This window comes from Gorilla gorilla, chromosome 11 (genome assembly GCF_029281585.2).
Source record: "Gorilla gorilla gorilla isolate KB3781 chromosome 11, NHGRI_mGorGor1-v2.1_pri, whole genome shotgun sequence".
NCBI classification, from domain to species: domain Eukaryota; kingdom Metazoa; phylum Chordata; class Mammalia; order Primates; family Hominidae; genus Gorilla; species Gorilla gorilla.
Genome location: NC_073235.2, coordinates 34,456,808 through 34,476,340, shown reverse-complemented (window position 1 = coordinate 34,476,340; position 19,533 = coordinate 34,456,808). Strand labels below are relative to the sequence as shown.

Genomic DNA, 19,533 nt, shown 5'->3' with positions numbered 1-19,533 from the left:
TAAAGTGCAGAGCATTCATTTAATATTAACAAATTGAAATGAATTCTTTTAATGCCAATTAACTTGGAGTGGCCCCTTATTAATAGTAACTTAGATTCATACTTGGGAGAAGCATGGACGGGGGCTGGGCCAAATGTGCCCAGAATGTCAATGTGACTGGGGAACTGAAAGGGGAGGGGTGGCAGTTTTACTTCTGCCCAGTTGGGTTCTATTTCCCTGAGAGAAATGGACAGTCACTGGAGGCAGATCTTTGGGAAACACAAATTACTCTTGTAAGCTTATTTTTGTTACTTCAAGGAATCTGAATAGTTTGAAGCCATGCCACACCATTTTAATAGTTTATTTTCACAGTAATGCTAAAAAGAAGAATTTCCTCAGAGCTGGGATTTACTTCAAACTCTCTCCTAAGCCAAACTTTACTGACCAAAGGGACAAGTCCCCAGGCCAGCTCTCTACCCTTCTTTGTTGAGAGCTAGAGCCAGAGATCAATATGGGCTTCCCCAATCCCTGCCCCTTCTACCTTACCCAAAACTAAAAGGAAGAATCAACACTGTGTGTCTCTCTGAGAAGTCTCCCCCAGGAGGTAAAAGACCCAAAGGGCTGACCCCTAAGCTAACAGCTTACATTTAAGGAAGAAAAACAATCTGCCTGCACTTTTCTTAGAACTTAGGGAAAAAATGAGAATTTAAAATTCAATTTCATGTATCAGAGTTCTCCAGAATACAGCCAAGTGGAAAGAACTAAGTCCCAAATGAAAAAGTTGAACAGAAATTCTGCTCTCACTCATTTTGCCGCTTGGAGGTGAGACTGGAGGTGTCCTGAACTAGAACCAGAGCATAGGTTCTGACCCAAGAAGGACACTGTCTACTTCCCAGGCATTCCTCCTTGGCTGGGAGGAGAGGGGAGGATGAGTCCGTTGGAAGCTGAGAATTGTGGAAGCTTTGAGATGGAGGAGGCAGGAGCATGAAGGAGGTCAGGGAAAGGCAAGTAAATCTACTAATCATTGCAGTTTATAAAATAAAAACCTTAAATATGTTTTAACATGCAAAAGGTTAAATTTTAAAAAGAGGTGAGGTTTTAAAGAAGGTAAAATACCTCAAATTTAAACATAATAAAAACGAGGGAAATACACAAAACATTTCAAGCAAATTGTTCTTCAGAGGAGGAGAGGTTGGAATTAATCAAAAGACCTTTTTTACACACACACCCCCCATGAGTTTCCCAAACAATAAATTCATTTACAAAGCAAAAAGAGGAATCAACACAAAACCTCATCCACATACAGAGAAAAATAAATTGTGGTGATTCTGTAACAGCTGAAAAACTAGTAAGGGAAGAGAAAAATGAATAAACTCTAAATCTATTAGGTGATATTTATAAATAGCAAAATTGGAGGATGGAATGGAGAAAGGAGTTGAACTTATCATTAAAGCAGTAACACATATGAAAACATAAGGTGTAACTCATCTCCAAAGAAAAGCAAACTCTCCATAAAGTAGCAAGTATACAAATTTATTGAAAAGGAGGAAAGTACCACTCACCCCCCCCCAATATAAGTGTATTAATTTGAATTAAAATTTTCTCCAAATCCGAGATAGGTTATACAAAAGAATACAAAAATATTTTCTTCTTTCAACTAAGAGGAAAAACAAAATCCGATTTAAATTCACTAACGGGACAGGAAGGGAGGCTGTGGTTTGCAGGTGCTAGTAAACGGGGTGAGGGTTGTGAAGAGTTTGAGGGGTAGAGGACCAGCTTACCTCGCGTTGGAGCCGCGGCGGCCAACAGGAGTGGGTAAAGGACCCTGCCAGTGCCTGAGTGATAGGGGAAATAAGGAATAGGGGATTCGGGTGCCCCTAGACGAATGAGGAGGATGGAAAGACTGGGGGTGCCCATCTCCCTTCCTCTGCCCGCCTCCCTCCCTCTGGTACCCAGGCCAAGAGAGCTACTGAAAGTTACAAATTGCTTCCATTATTAGCTCATCCCAGGCGGCCTGGTCATTGGCCAGCCCCTGGCCACGTGGTCCCTCGTACCAATCGATCAAATTTCTAGTCGCAATTCTCTGTCTGTCCCTCGGCTCTGGGGAGAAAGAGGGGGCTGTGGCGTGGGGGCTGAGGTCCAGTTTGGGGCGGGGTGGGAGAAGAGTCCTTGAGTATCCTGTCCCCGGACCAAACCCCCAGGAGTCCAGTCTTCAGGACCTCCTTGAGCCAACTTCCACCTATGGAGGGGGATCTTCAGGGCGCCTGCTGGGTTCTCAGGACTCCTCTTCAGATCCTAGTTTGGACCCCTCCGGGTTAGAAAGGATGGGCTCAGCACATCTGGTGAGGCAGGCAGGTCCTCGCTGCAGCACAGAATGATCCCATGGCCCTCAAGGCGTGGTGTCAGCTGAAAGTTCACTGATCCGTGAGTCCTCTGCCTCCCTCCTCCTTTGAAAGAGCAGTGGTGTGCCCCGCTTCTAAAAGCCCTGGGGCTCCTGCAAGCGGACACTGCTTTCCAGGACAGGTGCAAACAGGGACGGTGCGAAGCCGAGGTGGAGACAATGCGATCACGCGTGGCACTGGCGTATCCCACAGCAGATGGTGTGAATGTGCATCACCGGAGGCATATGGAGCGATGATGAAACCAACAATGGTGTCCAGGCATGTGCCCAGTGGAAAGGGGGAACAAGTGGCCTTTCCTTGAGTGCCAAGGGAACTCAAAGAAGACCTGGGAACCTGGACGGGGCCTGTGCCTCAGTCCAAGCCACATTTTGAAATGCCTGCCAGAGGAGCACAGAGGTTTCTGCAACATTCACCCCACCCCGACGCCTCCACCGCCCAGGTAGCCCTGAAGCAACCTTCCCTGCACCCAGCCCCAACCCCATCCCCAGGCCCAGCCCAGTTCCTTTGGTTTCCTGACATTCGTTACAGCCAAAAGATTCAAGGAATCAGTCCACCTATGAGCAGAGGAGAGGATATCCCTCTTTTGTGAGACAGAACATGCAGAGGAAATGGGACACCACCTGTCCTAGAAGACAAGGCCAGTCATGATCATCTAGCGCTTATTCTAGGCAATCCACCCACCCATGAGGTGAAACAAGGAGACCAAAGAAGCTTCCCTGTCTGAGACACACATGGAAGCCAAGTGTTCCAGGCTTATCAGACCTGCTCAATCCAGCAGAAACAGGTTTGGAGAGAGAAAGAGTCATGTCACGGATCTCCAGAAAGTGTCTCCCTGATGGACTGGGAAGCGATCTTCATAGAAGTTATTCAGCCAGACCAAGAGCCAGCTAGGCCCCTCAGAAACAGGGGAGAAAGAGCAAGAGGGAGGACAGAGAAGAGGCCAGGGCCCAGGTAGGTTACAGGATCTTGCCACCGCCACAGGCATAAGGGGAGGGGTGCGAAACGCATGACTTGCCCAGAGAGGCCAGCATTCCAGGGAAAGGGATTGTTGCCGTCTCCCATTCCCAGCTTCCTCCTCAGAATTGTATCGTGGTGTGGCTTCATTGCTGAGAGAAGAGCCATGCAGGGGTACAACCATCTTCTTGGAGGTGGGTCTGCTCCTCTCCTGTCGGACAATGAGCTGCTGTTGGGTTTTGTCCTGGGCTGGAGTGTGGTCCTCTTGATCCTAGAAAAGAGGCCGCTCAGGATGGGGATGAGACTTCGATTGCTCCAGGACCGATGCATCTCCTCACGTGATCGAGGACTTCAGAAACCCAAAGTGGAACCGCCGTGAAAGTGATGGACAATCGGCCACGGGACCCAGGCAGAGACGCAGAAAGAGGCTCAACAAAGACTGGCCGACATGCAAAAAATCGCATTTTGGCGAACAGAGCACATTCGTCCAAAGACACACATGCACACGGGCATACACAAAAACACACACACACAGACCGACAGAGAGAGGGAAAGAAACACACAGAGGGTGAGAGACAGAGAGAGAAGAGAAAATGGGACACACGGACACACACACAGAGTCCTACAGTGGTGGCACAGAAACACACACTCCCTGGCAACCCCTGAGGCTAACTAATAGTGGAAAATATGTATCTAAGAATACACTTGGAACAGAAATGTGAAAAACCGAAAGTAAGAGATATTATGAAGGATCAAATATAAAATGATCCCGTGCTAAAGAGGCAACAAAGAAAATTGCAGAAGAAAATGACAAGAGGCATTGTGCCTCAATGAGTTTGTGCTACTATATAAGAAAATACACTAGGCTGGGTAATTTCTGAAGAACAGAAATGTATTTCTCACAGTTCCATAGGCTAGAAGTCCAAGATCAAGGTGCCAGCAGGATTGGTGTCTGGTGAGGGCCTGGTCTCTGCATCCAAGATGGTACCTTGTGCACTGTGTCTTCAGGAGGAGATGCACTGTGTCCTCATATGGCAGAAGGCGGAAGGGCAAAACGGTGGAAGCCCACTCCCTCCAGTTGTGTAAGGATCCTAAACCCATTTGTGAAGACTCTCCCTTCATGACTGAATCACTACTTAAAAGCCCTACTTCCTAATCCTATAACATTGGTGATTAATTTTAGGGGGACACATTCAAAGCATAGCACCCTATATTCAATTTCTTAAAAATTATTTTGTTGTTTTGCTTTTCTGTTTTTCAAATGGCTTAAAGTGCTCAAAATTGGATTAATCATAATTCTTGGCTCATAGCACACCTTGGCTCCTATTTCACCCTTGTCTGTGCCTGAGCCTCTGTGTAAATGTATTTGAACAATATGGTAATCACTTGTGAACTTACAACACAACCAAAGAACTAGGGTTCTGACCCTAACATCTGCTCCTCCTCTGTCCTTTTTCCTGATTTTCACCCTTCAGCCCGAGGGTAACTACTACCCTGAGTTTATGTTTAGGATTCTCTTCCTTTAAAAAAAACACATTGTTTTATTGCATACATATGATTACCCTAAATGACATGTTATTTAGTTTTTAAGGGTATAATTTATTTAACTATTCTCCTATTAATTTACCCATTCTCCTATTAATGAACATTTGGCTTATTTCCTGATTTTTGCTATTATGAATGGCATTACATGAGCATTTTTGTTTTGTTTTGTTTTACTACTTCTGGTACATATGGGCAAGAGTTTCTCCAGGGCCTATGGTAGAGGAATTACTTTGCCATAACATATGAAAATGCTCAAATTTATAAGATAATCCAAATTGCTTTCCAAAGTGGTTGTTCTAATTTAAACTCTCACCTCCTGTATTAGTTCGAGATGATCTTGTTGATCCAGTCTCTCCATATATGGTGATATGGTTTGGCTGTGTCCACACCCAAATCCCAGCTTGAATTCTGTCTCCCGGAATTCCCACATGTTATGGGAGGGACCCAGGGTGAAGTAATTGAACCACGGAGGCCAGTCTTTCCTGTGCTATTCTCATGATAGTGAATAAGTCTCATGAGATCTGATGGGTTTATCAGGAGTTTCTGCTTTGGCTTCCTCCTCATTTTCTCTTGCTGCTGCCATGTAAGAAGTGCCTTTTAACTCCTACCATGACTCTGAGGCCTCCTCCACCATGTGGGACTGTAAATCCAATTACAGTTCTTTTTCTTTACACCTCTTTTTCTTCTCAGACTTGGGTATGTCTTTATCAGCAGTGTGAAAACAGACTAATACAGTAAATTGATACCAGTGGAGTGGGGTGCTCCTGAAAAGATACCCAAAAATGTGAAAGTGACTTTGAAACTTGGTAACAGGCAGAGATTGGAACAGTTTGGAGGGCTCAGAAGAACACTGGAAAATGTGGGAAAATTTGGAACCTCCTGGAGACTTGCTGAATGACTTTGACAAAAGTGATGATAATGTTTTGAACAATAAGGTCCAGGCCGAGGTGGTCTCAGATGGAGATGAGGAACTTGTTGTGAACTGGAGCAGGTAACTCTCGTTATGTTTTAGCAAAGAGAATGGCAGCATTTTGCCCCTGTCCTAGAGATTTGTGGAACTTTGAACTTGAGAATGATAATTTAGGGTATCTGCTGGAAGAAATTTCTAAGCAGTAAAGCATTCAAGAGGTGACTTGGGTGATGTTAAAGGCCTTCGGTTTTATAAAGGAAGCAGAGCATACAGTTTTGGAAAATTTGCAGCCTGACAATGTGATAGAGAGGAAAATCCCATTTTCTGAGGATAAATTCAAGCTGTCTGGAAATTTGTATAAGTAACAAGAAGCTGAATGTTAATCCCAAAAACAATGGGGAAAATGTCTACAGGACATGTCATAGGTCATCACAGAAGCCCCTCCCATCACAAGCCCGGGGCCTAGGAGGATAAAATGGATTTCTGGGCTGGGCCAGGTTCACTGTGCTGTGTGTGGACTAGGGCCTTGTTTCTCTGTGTTTCAGCCCCTCCAGCCATGGCTGAAAGGGGACAACATAGAACTCAGGCCATGGCCTTGAGAGTGCAAGCACCAAGCCTTGGCAGCTTCCATGTTGTGTTCAGCCTGCACATGCATAGAAGTCAAGAATTGAGGTTTGGAAACCTCCACCTAGATTTCAGAGGATGTTTAAAAACACCTGGATGTCCAAGCAGAAGTTTGCTGCAGGGGTGGTGCTCTGATGGAGAACCTCTGCTAGGGCTGTGCAGAAGAGAAATATGGGGTCAGAGCCCCTGTACAGAGTCCCTACTGGGGCACTTCCTAGTGGAGCTGTGAGGAGAGGGCCACTCTCCTCCAGACCCCAGAATGGTAGATTCACTGACAGCTTGCACCATGAGCCTGGAAAAGCTGCAGACACTCAACATCAGCCCATGAAAACAGCCAGGAGGTGGGCTATACCCTGCAAAGCCACAGGGGAAGAACTACCCAAGGCTGTGGGAGCCCACCTCTTGCATCAGCATGACCTTGATGTGAAACATGGAGTCAAAGGAGATCATTTTGGAGCTTTAAAATTTGACTATCTTGCTGGATTTTGGACTTGCTTGGGGCCTGTAACCCCTTTGTTTTGGCAAATTTCTCCCATTTGGAACAGCTGTATTTACTCAATTACCTGTACCCCCATTGTATCTAGGAAGTAACTAGCTTGATTTGGATTTTACAGAGTCATAGGCAGAAGAGACTTGCTTTGTCTCAGATGAGAATTTGGAAAGTGGACATTTGGGTTAATACTGAAATGAGTTAAGACTTTGGGGGACTGTTGGGAAGGCATGATCGGTTTTGAAGTGTGAGGACATGAGATTTGGAGGGGCCAGGAGCAGAATAATATGGTTTGACTATGTCCCTACCCACATCTCAACTTGAATTGTATTGCTCAGGATTCCCACGTGTTCGGGGAGGGAACCCGGGGGAGGTAGTCAAATCTTTAGGGCTGGTCTTTCCCATGCTATTCTTGTGATAATGAATAAATCTCACAAGATCTGATGGGTTTATCAGTGGTTTCGTCTTTTGCTTCTTTTGCCTCCTCATATTCTCTTGCCACTGCCATGTAAGAAGTGCTGTTCCTTCACCGCCATAACTCTGAGGCCTCCTCAGCCATGTGGAACCCTTAATCCAATTAAGCCTCTTTTTCTTCCCTGTCTCGGGTATGTCTTTATCAGCAGTGTGAATATGGACTAATACATTTCATATTGTCAAACTTCTTAATATTTGTGGAGAGAATAGATGTGTAGTATCTTATGCATTTCCCTGATTACTAATGAGGTTGAGAAAATTTTTATGTTTTGCGGGCTTTCTCTTTTGTGAAATCCCTATTAATATCTTTTCCCAATTTTCTGTTGGGTTGCTATTTTTAAAATTAATTCATAGGAGCTCCTTATACTTAGTTGATATAATATTAATCTTTTGTAGGTTTCAGTTACTGCAAATATCTTCTCTAATTTATAGTTTATCTTTTCACTTTTTTATTTTATTTTTTAATTTCTATTTTTTGTTTTTGAAACAGAGTCTCACTCTGTCATTCAGGCTGGAGTGCAGTGGCTCACTGCAACCTCCACCTCCCGGGTTCAGACCATTCTCGTGCCTTAGCTTCCCAAGCAGCTGGGATTACAGGTGTCTACCACTAATACCCAGCTAATTTCTTGTATTTTTAGTACAGATGGGGTTTCACCATGTTGGCCAGCCTGGTCTCAAACTGCTGACCTCAGGTGATGTACTGTTGGGATTACAGGCTTGAGACGCTGTGCCCAGCCTATCTTTCCACTTTTTGATGTAAAAAGTTCTTAATTTTGTGATAGTCAAAATGTCTAATCTTTTTTAATGGTTAAATGGCTTTTTGTGTCTCATTCACTTACATTTTCTACTAAAAGTTTTAAAGTTTTGCTTCTGACGTGTAAGTCTTTTGTCCATCTGGAACTTAATGTTTGTATATAGAGTGAAGTAGGAATATAATTTCATTTTGTTTCTTATATCAATAACCATTATTTTTCTATTATATTTATTGAAAACTCCTTTCTTTCCTTGCTGATCTGCCATGTCACCTACATCACATATCGAAGATTAAATTTGTGGAGATTTGCTTGGGAACTCTCTATTCTGTTTCATTAGTCAGTGTATCAGTGAGGACCACACTGTCTTAATGGCTGTAGCTTTATAAAAGTTCTGATATTTGGCAGGACAAATCTTTCCTCTTCTTCAATGTCTTTGATATTCTTGGCCCCTTCCCTTTTCCATATATATATATATATATATATATATATATATATATATATATACTCACATATATGTATATATGTGAGACAGAGGTCTCACTTTGTTGCCCAGGCTTGAGGACAGCGGTGCAATCATAGCTCACTTCAGACTTGAACTCCTGGGCTCAAGAGCTCCTCCTACCTCAGCCTCCCAAGTAACTGGGACTCTAAGGCATGCACCACCATATCCAGCTAATTTTTTTAAAAAATTATTGTTTTTTGCAATGATGGGGATCTTGCTATGCTGCCCAGGCTGGTCTCAAACTTTTGGCCTCAAGCAATCCTCCCACCTCAGGCTCCCAAAGTGCTGGGATCACAAGACTGAGCCACCACACCTGGCTTCATTTTCCATATTTTAAGACCATTTTTAAAAAGCTGCTCAAGACCGCTTTTTTCTCTTAGTGTTACTTGCAACCCCCTTACTTAGCCTTGGAAATACTGTTAGTGAAGAAAATCTAAAGAGTCAAAAAATAAAATATTCTTTCTTTTCTTCCAATTGCAAAAGAGCAGACACCCTCCTGAATCATAAAGCTAGTTTTGATAAATTGGTGAGCTGAAAGCATACACAGTATTATTAATTCTGTTCTAATTTCTGCTTCACTGTGAGGTGTCTTCACAGAGTCTTAAAAGATTATTGCTATGAAATATTCTTATACATGTAACACATAACCTCTACAATACTGCAGTTGTATTTGGCTGTCTTACCTAATACTCAGTTGCTTTGCTTCATAATATTTAAATCGGCATCTCTAATTTCCAAAAGGCATAAATACTAGTATAGATTTTTAGCTAAGCCAGAAGAAAGTAGACTTTATTTACTAACATATCTTATATGTAAAAGTTTAATAAGTCTCCCTGCTTCTTTTCTTTTGCATCATAACAACCGCTGAAAATAGTATTTCTATATCAGTTGGGGGTAAATGGACAATGACTTTTGTGGCCAGAGGTGAATGGCCCAGGGTCTCCTGCACTCCAGGTCCCACTGAGCCTGCTACACAGCTGAGGGCATCGGTATTTCCACACACCTATAGTGCATGCTGTCCCAGAACACAGATCAGATGCTCTCCTATATTCAAATGGGGAGTTGAGAGTATTGTCGTTGTAATTAAATTAATAAATACATATTTATACACTGTTAAAATCTGGTTGGCTTTGTGTCCCTTCACAAAACAAATTGCTTAAATGAAACCACAGAGTTAATATAATTGAGTACATTTGCTTCTATGAGATGCTCTTTTAAGTGGAATTAGAATCTAATTTGAAATGTCAATTAAAAGTTTAAATATTCAACTCAATTACATTTAGATTTTCATTTTGTTCTATTTTGAGACGGAGTTTAGCTCTTGTCACCCAGGCTGAAGTGCAATGGCACAAGCTCAGCTCACTGCAAGCACCTTCTCCTGGGTTCAAGCGATTCTTCTGCCTCAACGTCCCGAGTAGCTGGGATTACAGGTGCCTGCCACCACACACGGCTAATTTTTGTATTTTCAGAAGAGATGGGGTTTCACCATGTTGGCCAGGCTGGTCTTGAACTCCTGACCTCAGGGGATCCACCCACCTCAGCCTCCCAAAATGCTGGGATTTTGAGCATGAGCCACCATGCTCGGCCTTTTTAGATTACTTTACTTTATTTTAGTTACTTATTTTTATGACTTTATTGTTATAAAAATTCTAATTTAAAAAAATCAATCAATATAACAAAGAACATAGAAGATGATAAACAAGCATTCCCACCTCTGTGATCTAGAAATAACTGTCATCAGTCTAAAAGCTTACACATGGTGGATTCCTTCACACCAGTTCACAGTACAAAGTAACTCCATGCTTGTAGAAAACATTATTATTATCATTATTATTTTTGAGATGGAATTTGACTCTTGTAGCCCAGACTGGAGTGCGATGGTGAGATCTCGGCTCACTGCAACCTCTGCCTCCCAGGTTGAAAGGATTCTCCTGCCTCAGCCTCCCAAGCAGCTGGGATTACCGGTGCGCACCACGATGGCCTGCTAATTTTTTGTATTTTTGTAGAGATGGGGATTCACCATGTTGGCCAGGCTGGTCTTGAACTCCTGACCTCAGGTGATCCACTTGCCTCAACCTTCCAAAGTGTTGGGATTACGGGCAGGAGCCACCACACCCAGACTAGAAAACATTATTCAATAGCAAACAGTAGCAGTATGCTTGAGGGTTTTAGGATTGATTATTTTCAAATCTCTAGAAAAGCTCAATGCATTACCTTAGGCTATAATCTCAGGGCAGAGTCTCATCTGTTAATGGGGGGCTGGTCTAAGGGTCCTTCCAGCTCTCAGATTAATGTTTTCCCATGTTGAACTGCTCCCTGTCACCCACCCATCCTCGGTTTTGCTTGTTTTTACAGAGACGAGGTCTCACTATATTGCCCAGGCTGGTCTTGAACTCCTGGCCTTAAGCGATCCTCCTGCCTTGGCCTCCCAAAGTGCTGGAGTTACAGATGTGAGCCTCTGTGCTCAGCCCATCCTTGGCTGTTCAAGTGTAGAGGTAAGTAGTAGATGCCAAGTTTACCTCCAGGTCAGAAGGGGCAGATGCCCCAGGGCAGAATCATAACCCTAACCGGCCTCCCACTGCATGAAGACATTATGTTCTGAAGCTTAAACCTGGACAAAGGTCTGACCAGTAGCACTGTGTTCATGAATATCAGGTCAAAAATTTAAAACTGGTACTATCCAGAAGAACCTGGTAGATGTAGGTGCAGTCCACAGTCCAATGGTCAGCCTTGATAATAAGCCACCTGTACTTTCTTTTTATCATGGAGTCCTTGATGTAAAAATTGATGACACTTTCTTGCTTCTGGTGTGCTTCCCTTTCTTCTTCATTTTCCATAAGTAGTTTCCTCCATCCCACCTCCCAACAGGCCACAGTCAATTCAGGACATTTTAACCATGAAAATGAGTCTCCATAACACGAATTTAGAGGCCAGACAGGGTGGATCACGCCTGTAATCCCAGCATTCTGTGAGGCTGAAGTGGGGGAACGGCTTGAGCTTAGGAGCTTCAGACCAGCCTGGGCAACATAGTGAAACCCTGTCTCTAACAAAAAATAAATAAATAAATAAATAAAAGCCATGTATGGTGGTGCATGCTACTAGTCCCAGCTACTCAGGAGGCTGAGGTGGGAGGATTGTGGGGCCAAGGAGGTCAAGTATGGAGTGGGCCAAGATCATGCCACTGCAATCCAGCCTGGGTAATGGAGTGAGACCTTTATATCAAGAAAAAGAAAAAGATTTAAAGGACAGGCTGACTTTCTTGTTACAAGCCAATGCTCATTTGCTATTCCATAAATCCTAGGGCACCTCTTAAGAATTACGCTAAATCTACACTACCCGTGCTCTATAAATGGAACAACAACACTTGGATGATATCAGAGCTGTTTACTGCATGGGTTACTGAGTATTTTAATCCCACTGTTGAGATCTACAGCTCAGAAAAAAAGATTCACTTCAAATACTTCAGCTTTTTGACAATGTACCTGGTGACTAAAGAGCTCTAATGGAGATGTACAGGGAAACGCATACTGGTTTCATGCCTGCCAACACAACATCTATTCTGTAGTCCATGGATTGAGGCATCATTTTGACTTTCAAGTCTTATTATTTGAGAAATATATTTGTCCAGGGAACGAATCTCCTCACAACATACCTAAGAAAGAGATATATGTACAGAAAACGAAGCACAGTAAAATATCACTTCCTTACTATCGGAGACTTTCCCCAAACACAGAGAAAGCTCTACAGAGCTGAGCTTAAGCCAGAACTCTGTTATTTACTTGGTCTAATGCCAAAACAGGCCAGAGACCCCTTTCACCTACTTCTCTTTAATCCCAAACCCATGTCTCACTTTGATCTAAGAAAGAGCCAAATGCCCAGGAGGTGCCAGGGTAGAGAAAAGCAGCCAGCCAGAGAGTGGCCTCCATGCCAGGGGAGTGTGTCTGAGCTTTGTTTTATTTTTCTTATTTGTCTGTAGTTGTATGATTGGTAGAAGAGAGTAGACATGAAGTCTACTGACACAGGATAGGTCTTCAGGCATGTCTTACCAAGCATTTGGGGGAACAGAGGGGTTCCACAAATAAGAAAGCATTGATCAGACTTTCTTCTAAAAGGAGCAGCCACAAGCTACCTTAACTCTCCAACTTGCCCATTAATCTTCACCTAGAGTTAGGAAGATGTCACCATTATCTGTGGCCCATAAAAGATCCTTAAGCTTGACCAACCACAGAGGTCCATCTCCTTGAGGAGGAAGTGAAAGGGGTATGGACAGAAGCTGTGAGCTTTCTGTCCTCCGCAGACCCCCAGCTGTGTCTTCTACTTCTTGTACAAGATCGTCTCCAAATGATGTTTTCTGGCTGACAATGCCACAGAACTGATCCTTATCTCACTATGGAAATGAAAGATTTCAAAGAATTTGTTACCTGAAATATGGTGCCCTAATCACATATTAATAAAGCTGCTATCCAGAAAGAAGGTAGATTTCAAAAGAAAGGCTGTTAGCATTCTCAGGGACCTAAAAATTACATATTGTAGAACAATGGTAAATAGATCTTGGAATCAGGTAGACTTTAATTCAAACCCCAGCTATGCCACTTATTAACTTATGTGACATAGGGAAAGCCTCTCAAATTTAGATTTGCAAAATCAGAATAATATAAGTAGCCAACAAATAGGGTTTAATGGAGGTAATAATGAAGGTGATTAAGATGATAAAATTAAATAGTGAATATAAAGTGCTTAGCATTTAATAAATTTATTGTATGATTTCAAAGCACATGCTTTTACCTACAGTGCTATAAAGCTGCTTGCAATAGTCAAAGCTAATAGAAGCTCTCGTCAGAGCTAATAGAAGCCTTGTATATGTAATTATTTAAGAATTCTGTAAATATACACAATAGGGTAGGAATGAGAAAATCTTTAGAGGAAATATTCAAGTATGTTTGATTTCCAGCAAATCCAGATAGACAGTTTTGGCAACAAACAAGTCATAATTTTAAGTCTTGTTATAGGAGCTAGAATTTTTTTCAAGGGACAACCAATTTGATTAGATTAGATGCTGTGCACTGCATGTTTGCATCAACAAATGCACATGTTGAAACTCTAACAATAGAATGGCATTAGAAGGAGGACCTTTGGGAAGTAATTTGGTTTTGATGAGGATGGAGTTCCCACAATGGGGTTAGCATCCTAATAAGAAGAGCAGGAGGCTAGAGCCCTCTTCTCTCAGCCATGTGAAGATACAACAAGAACACCTGCAAACCAGTGAGAGGGACTTCACCAGACACTGGCTCTGCTGGCCCAGATTTTAATCTTTGAATTCCCACAACTGTGAGAAACAAGTATATGCTGTTTAAGCCACTCAGTCTACAGTTGTTTGTAGCAGCAGCCTGAGCAGACAAAGACATAGCGTTCCTTTTATTTTCAGAATTTGGTTTAGCTGTAATCACCTACCATCCTGAGATGCTGTTTCCTCCCTCCTCCCTTGAAATATAAGCTCTGGGACTATAGCTTCATGGACAAATTCTGAAGAATTTGTCTCTGCTCTTGTGGGATGCTAACCTAACCAATCAAGGAATGTTTGCTCAATGAAATGAAACATCTTAATGCAGCTCGCCAGCCAATATCTGCAGAGCACACCTCATGCGTTCTTGCTGGCTTGGATTTCTGAGACTACTTCATCCTGCTCATCAGACTGTGGACTCAGATTCAGCCAGGAAACCCAGATTCTAGTGTCAGTTTTGCCCTTGGGATACAAATGCATGTCCTGCTTCACTGAACATGAAACCCTGAATATTTGGCCATTACTCTGGCAATTGTCCTCTCTCCCTGTGCCAATTGCCAATCAACCCAACTCCCAGGCAGCCTTGACAGTTATGTCTGCTTGGCCTGCTGTAGCAGCCAATGACTTAGTAATTGTCAGAACATAGATCTGCTAGCTCCCAGTCCAGGATTTCCCCATAACTCCTCCATGTATATATTAAACAACTAGGCTTGCTTTTAAAATTCTTTTTCATTTAGCCTCTTCTTAGAACTTATCATTTTGAGGATCCTGACCTGCCAATATTCCATAACCTTTCTGAAAGTGACACAGCAAATACGATGCATGCACACTGCTAACTGCAGCTGATTTCATTTTCCATCATCTATAAAGCATATAAGGTAATTTCTAAACCAGCAGTAAAATCTATTTATAAAGAATGCTGATTTGTTTTCTGCATTTTCAAACACAGAGCTTCGATTTATTTCCTTACCATAAAAAACCATTACTTTTTAAAACAATCATATTTAGTATATTTTATTGATGTTTTAATTTTTGTAAAGTCCAACTTGCAAATTGGAGTGTAAATAGCTTTCTTAAAATGGAAGGAACTGTGTTAGACCCAGTATGCTGATTGATGATTTCACTGTGCTTCAAAGCAGATGATTTCACAGTCATTGGGTATATAAAGTAATGAGTTTTTATAAAGCAATTGATATCGTTAAAAATATAATTATAATAAATAAAATTATAGGGAAAAGGAAATCTTCATTCTGACAATGCCAAATTTTTTAACTAACTCATTGCTAAAAGATTATGTTTCTACATGAAAAATTTTACACATTCTTTCTATGAAATAAACCTGATAACACCTTAAAAACTTAATAGTTATGGAAAAGGAACTACTATGATTTTTTTTTTAGAGAATTTCGTGTTCTTGAGGTTCTCAAGTGAGCTGTCTCATTTTATTAGAAGGGAAACAGCAGCACCTTGTGGACAAAAAAAGAAAGTGAATGAATTTTTAGGACACGGTGCAGTGGTTCAGGCCTGTAACCCCAGCACTTTGGGACACCTGGGCGGAGGATAACTTGAGCCCAAGAGTTCAAGACCAGCCTGGACAACACAGTGACACGCCGATCTTTACCAAAAATTGAAAAATTCTCTGGGCTTGGTGGCTCATACCTCAGGAGCCAGCTACTTGGAAGGCTGAGGTGGAAGGATCGCTTAAGCCCAGGAGGTCAAGGCTGCAGTGAATGTGATCATACCACGGCATTCCAGCCTGGGTGACACAGCAAGACCCTATTTCAAAAAAATTATATTTATGTAGCACTTTCTACAAGGAATATAGTATCATGTTTGTATTTAAATGATATCAGGACCAGCATGGTGGCTTACACTTGTAATCTCAGCTCCTCAGACGGCGGAAGGCAGGAGGATCGCTTGAGGCCAGGAGTTGGAAGACCAGCCTGGGCAGCATAATGAAACCCCCATTTCTACAAAAATAATAATAGTAATCAAAAGCTAGGCGTGCTGGCACACACCTGCAGACCTAGCTACTGTGGAGGCTGAGTGGAAGGATCACTTTGAGCACAGGAGTTTGATTGTATTGTGTATTGTGAGCTACAATCGAGCCACTCCACTCCAGACAACACGGCAAGACCCAGTCTCTGAACAAAATAAAGGGACATCAGAGCATTGTTTATAGAGATTTATAAATGATCCCAAAATGTCTTCAGGGAGATAAATCATCTAAATATAGCTATATCGACTCTTCCTAAATTCCAAAGTTGGGTGGGAAAAATAAATGAGATAGAAGACTTCTTGAAATGTATCAAGACTCAGGAAGACAAAACAAAAACTTTCATTAGGCAGTATCAAGAATGTTCATTAATGCTATTTCTAATTTATGATACGATCTTCTAAAGAGGAAATCCCAGCAACAAGAGGCCAAAGGAAAGGGAAAAGAAATGAAAACAACGACCATACGTTCTTCACATCCAACCTCTTCTCTACCACCTCTCAGCAAGACCTCCCACACCCAATCACTGCTTTCTCTTGCGGACTTACCCTCTACTCTGTGAACACATGAGCCAGAGAACCCCGAGAAGTCCCTGAGTCCCTTCCAGTGGCTCTGCAAGGTCAAAAGCCTTTTCATAAAAATACACAGGTTTTGTTTACCTTTTCCACTTTCATTCTCTCACAAGTATAATTGGAGTTTCCCAGAGGCTACCTGACATGGGATGTCACAAGAAATTAAATGTAGAAGCAGAAAGGAGAACCAAGTTTTCTTCTATTAAACCAGACATTAAAGACATATCTAAAAATATAAAACAATGTCACTGTTCTCACCAACTTTACTGCTTAAAAATGATAATTTAAAAATGTGATTTACGTAAACATATAAGTATATTTTTTTAATTTCTCAGTTTTAATGTTTAATATGATAAATATAGATAGACATAATCCAAATAAATAGAAGCTCTTTGGGGTCCTCAGTAACTTTTAAAAATGTTCAGTGTTCCTGAAACCAAAAGTTTGAGGACTGATGTGCTAAAGCTCATACCCTTTGATGTAGCTTCCACCCAGGTCATTTCTTAAATACTTGATCAATCATTTCCCATGTCCCTCACCCAATACTTGTTGCAAAATTCCATTTTCCTACTCCAGCCCTCCCTGTAATGAGAAACTTCCCAGGTTGTAGACATGATTTACTAAATCTTTCTTAACAGCTTTATCATGATAACATGACATATACAAATTGTATAAATTTAAGATAACTTAATGTTTTGATATTTCTATACTTTTTGGGTTTTTTTTCATTTTTTTATTATACTTTAAGTTTTAGGGTACATGTGCACATTGTGCAGGTTAGTTACATATGCATACATGTGCCATGCTGATGCGCTGCACCCACTAACTCGTCATCTAGCATTAGGTATATTTCCCAATGCTATCCCTCCCCCGTCCCCCCAACCCACAACAGTCCCCAGAGTGTGATGTTCCCCTTCCTGTGTCCATGTGATCTCATTGTTCAATTCCCACCTATGAGTGAGAATATGCGGTGTTTGGTTTTTTTGTTCTTGTGATAGTTTACTGAGAATGATGATTTCCAATTTCATCCATGTCCCTACAAAGGACATGAACTCATCATTTTTTATGGCTGCATAGTATTCCATGGTGTATATGTGCCACATTTTCTTAATCCAGTCTATTATTGTTGGATATTTGGATTGGTTCCAAGTCTTTGCTATTGTGAATAATGCCACAATAAACATGCGTGTGCATGTGTCTTTATAGCAGCATGATTTATAGTCTTTTGGGTATATACCCAGTAATGGGATAGCTGGGTCAAATGGTATTTCCAGTTCTAGATCCCTGAAGAATCGCCACACTGACTTCCACAATGGTTGAACTAGTTGACAGTCCCACTGACAGTGTAAAAGTGTTCCTATTTTTCCACACCCTCTCCAACATCTGTGGTTTCCTGACTTTTTAATGATTGCCATTCTAACTGGTGTGAGATGGCATCTCGTTGTGGTTTTGATTTGCATGTCTCTGATGGCCAGTGATGATGAGCATTTTTTCATGTGTTTTTTGGCTGCATAAATGTCTTCTTTTGAGAATTGTCTGTTCATGTCCTTCGCCCACTTTTTGATGGGGTTGTCTTTTTTTTTTTTTTTTGTAAATTTGTTTGAGTTCATTGCAGATTCTGGATATTAGCCCTTTGTCAGATGAGTAGGTTGTGAAAATTTTCTCCCATTTTGTAGGTTGCCTGTTCACTCTGATGATAGTTTCTTTTGCTGTGCAGAAGCTCTTTAGTTTAATTAGATCCCATTTGTCAATTTTGTCTTTTGTTGCCATTGCTTTTGGTGTTTTAGACATGAAGTCCTTGCCCATGCCTATGTCCTGAATGGTAATGCCTAGGTTTTCTTCTAGGGTTTTTCTGGTTTTAGGTCTAACGTTTAAGTCTTTAATCCATCTTGAATTGATTTTTGTATAAGGTATAAGGAAGGGATCCAGTTTCAGCTTTCTACATATGGCTAGCCAATTTTCCCAGCACCATTTATTAAATAGGGAATCCCTTCCCCATTGCTTGTTTTTCTCAGGTTTGTCAAAGATCAGATAGTTGTAGATATGCGGCATTATTTCTGAGGGCTCTGTTCTGTTCCATTGATATATATCTCTGTTTTGGTACCAGTACCATGCTGTTTTGGTTACTGTAGACTTGTGGTATAGTTTGAAGTCAGGTAGCATGATGCCTCCAGCTATGTTCTTCTGGCTTAGGATTGACTTGGTGATGAGGGCTCCTGTTTGGTTCCATATGAACTTTAAAGTAGTTTTTTCCAGTTCTGTGAAGAAAGGCATTAGTAGCTTGATGGGGATGGCATTGAATCTGTAAATTACCTTGGGCAGTATGAGCATTTTCACAATATTGATTCTTCCTACCCATGAGCATGGAATGTTCTTCCATTTGTTTGTATCTTCTTTTATTTCCTTGAGCAGTGGTTTGTAGTTCTCCTTGAATAGGTCCTTCACATCCCTTGTAAGGTGGATTCCTAGGTATTTTATTCTCTTTGAAGCAATTGTGAATGGGAGTTCACTCATGATTTGGCTCTCTGTTTGTCTGTTGTTGGTGTATAAGACTGCTTGTGATTTTTGTACATTGATTTTGTATCCTGAGACTTTGCTGAAGTTGCTTATCAGCTTAAGGAGATTTTGGGCTGAGACAATGGGGTTTTCTAGATATACAATCATGTCATCTGCAAACAGGGACAATTTGACTTCCTCCTTTCCTAATTGAATACCCTTTATTTCCTTCTCCTGCCTGATTGCCCTGTCCAGAAGTTCCAACATTATGTTGAATATGAGTGGTGAGAGAGGGCATCCCTGTCTTGTGCCAGTTTTCAAAGGGAATGCTTCCAGTTTTTGTCCATTCAGTATGATATTGGCTGTGGGTTTGTCATAGACAGCTCTTATTAATATGAGATACGTCCCATCAATACCTAATGTATTGAGAGTTTTTAGCATGAAGTGTTGTTGAATTTTGTCAAAGGCCTTTTCTGCATCTATTGAGATAATCATGAGGTTTTTGTCTTTGGCTCTGTTTATATGCTGGATTACATTTATTGATTTGCATATA

At 41.6% G+C, this 19,533-nt stretch overlaps 1 long non-coding RNA gene across 2 annotated transcripts in view; it reads right to left on the bottom strand.

The window, feature by feature from the left end:
• Positions 1 to 19,533, bottom strand: part of LOC134756616 (uncharacterized) — a 44,730-nt gene that overhangs the window by 10,495 nt on the left and 14,702 nt on the right. For both annotated transcript variants that reach the window (XR_010129501.1, XR_010129500.1), the window contains exon 3: positions 16,572 to 16,710. This is a non-coding gene — a long non-coding RNA (uncharacterized lncRNA). The remainder of the gene's footprint in view (positions 1 to 16,571; positions 16,711 to 19,533) is intronic.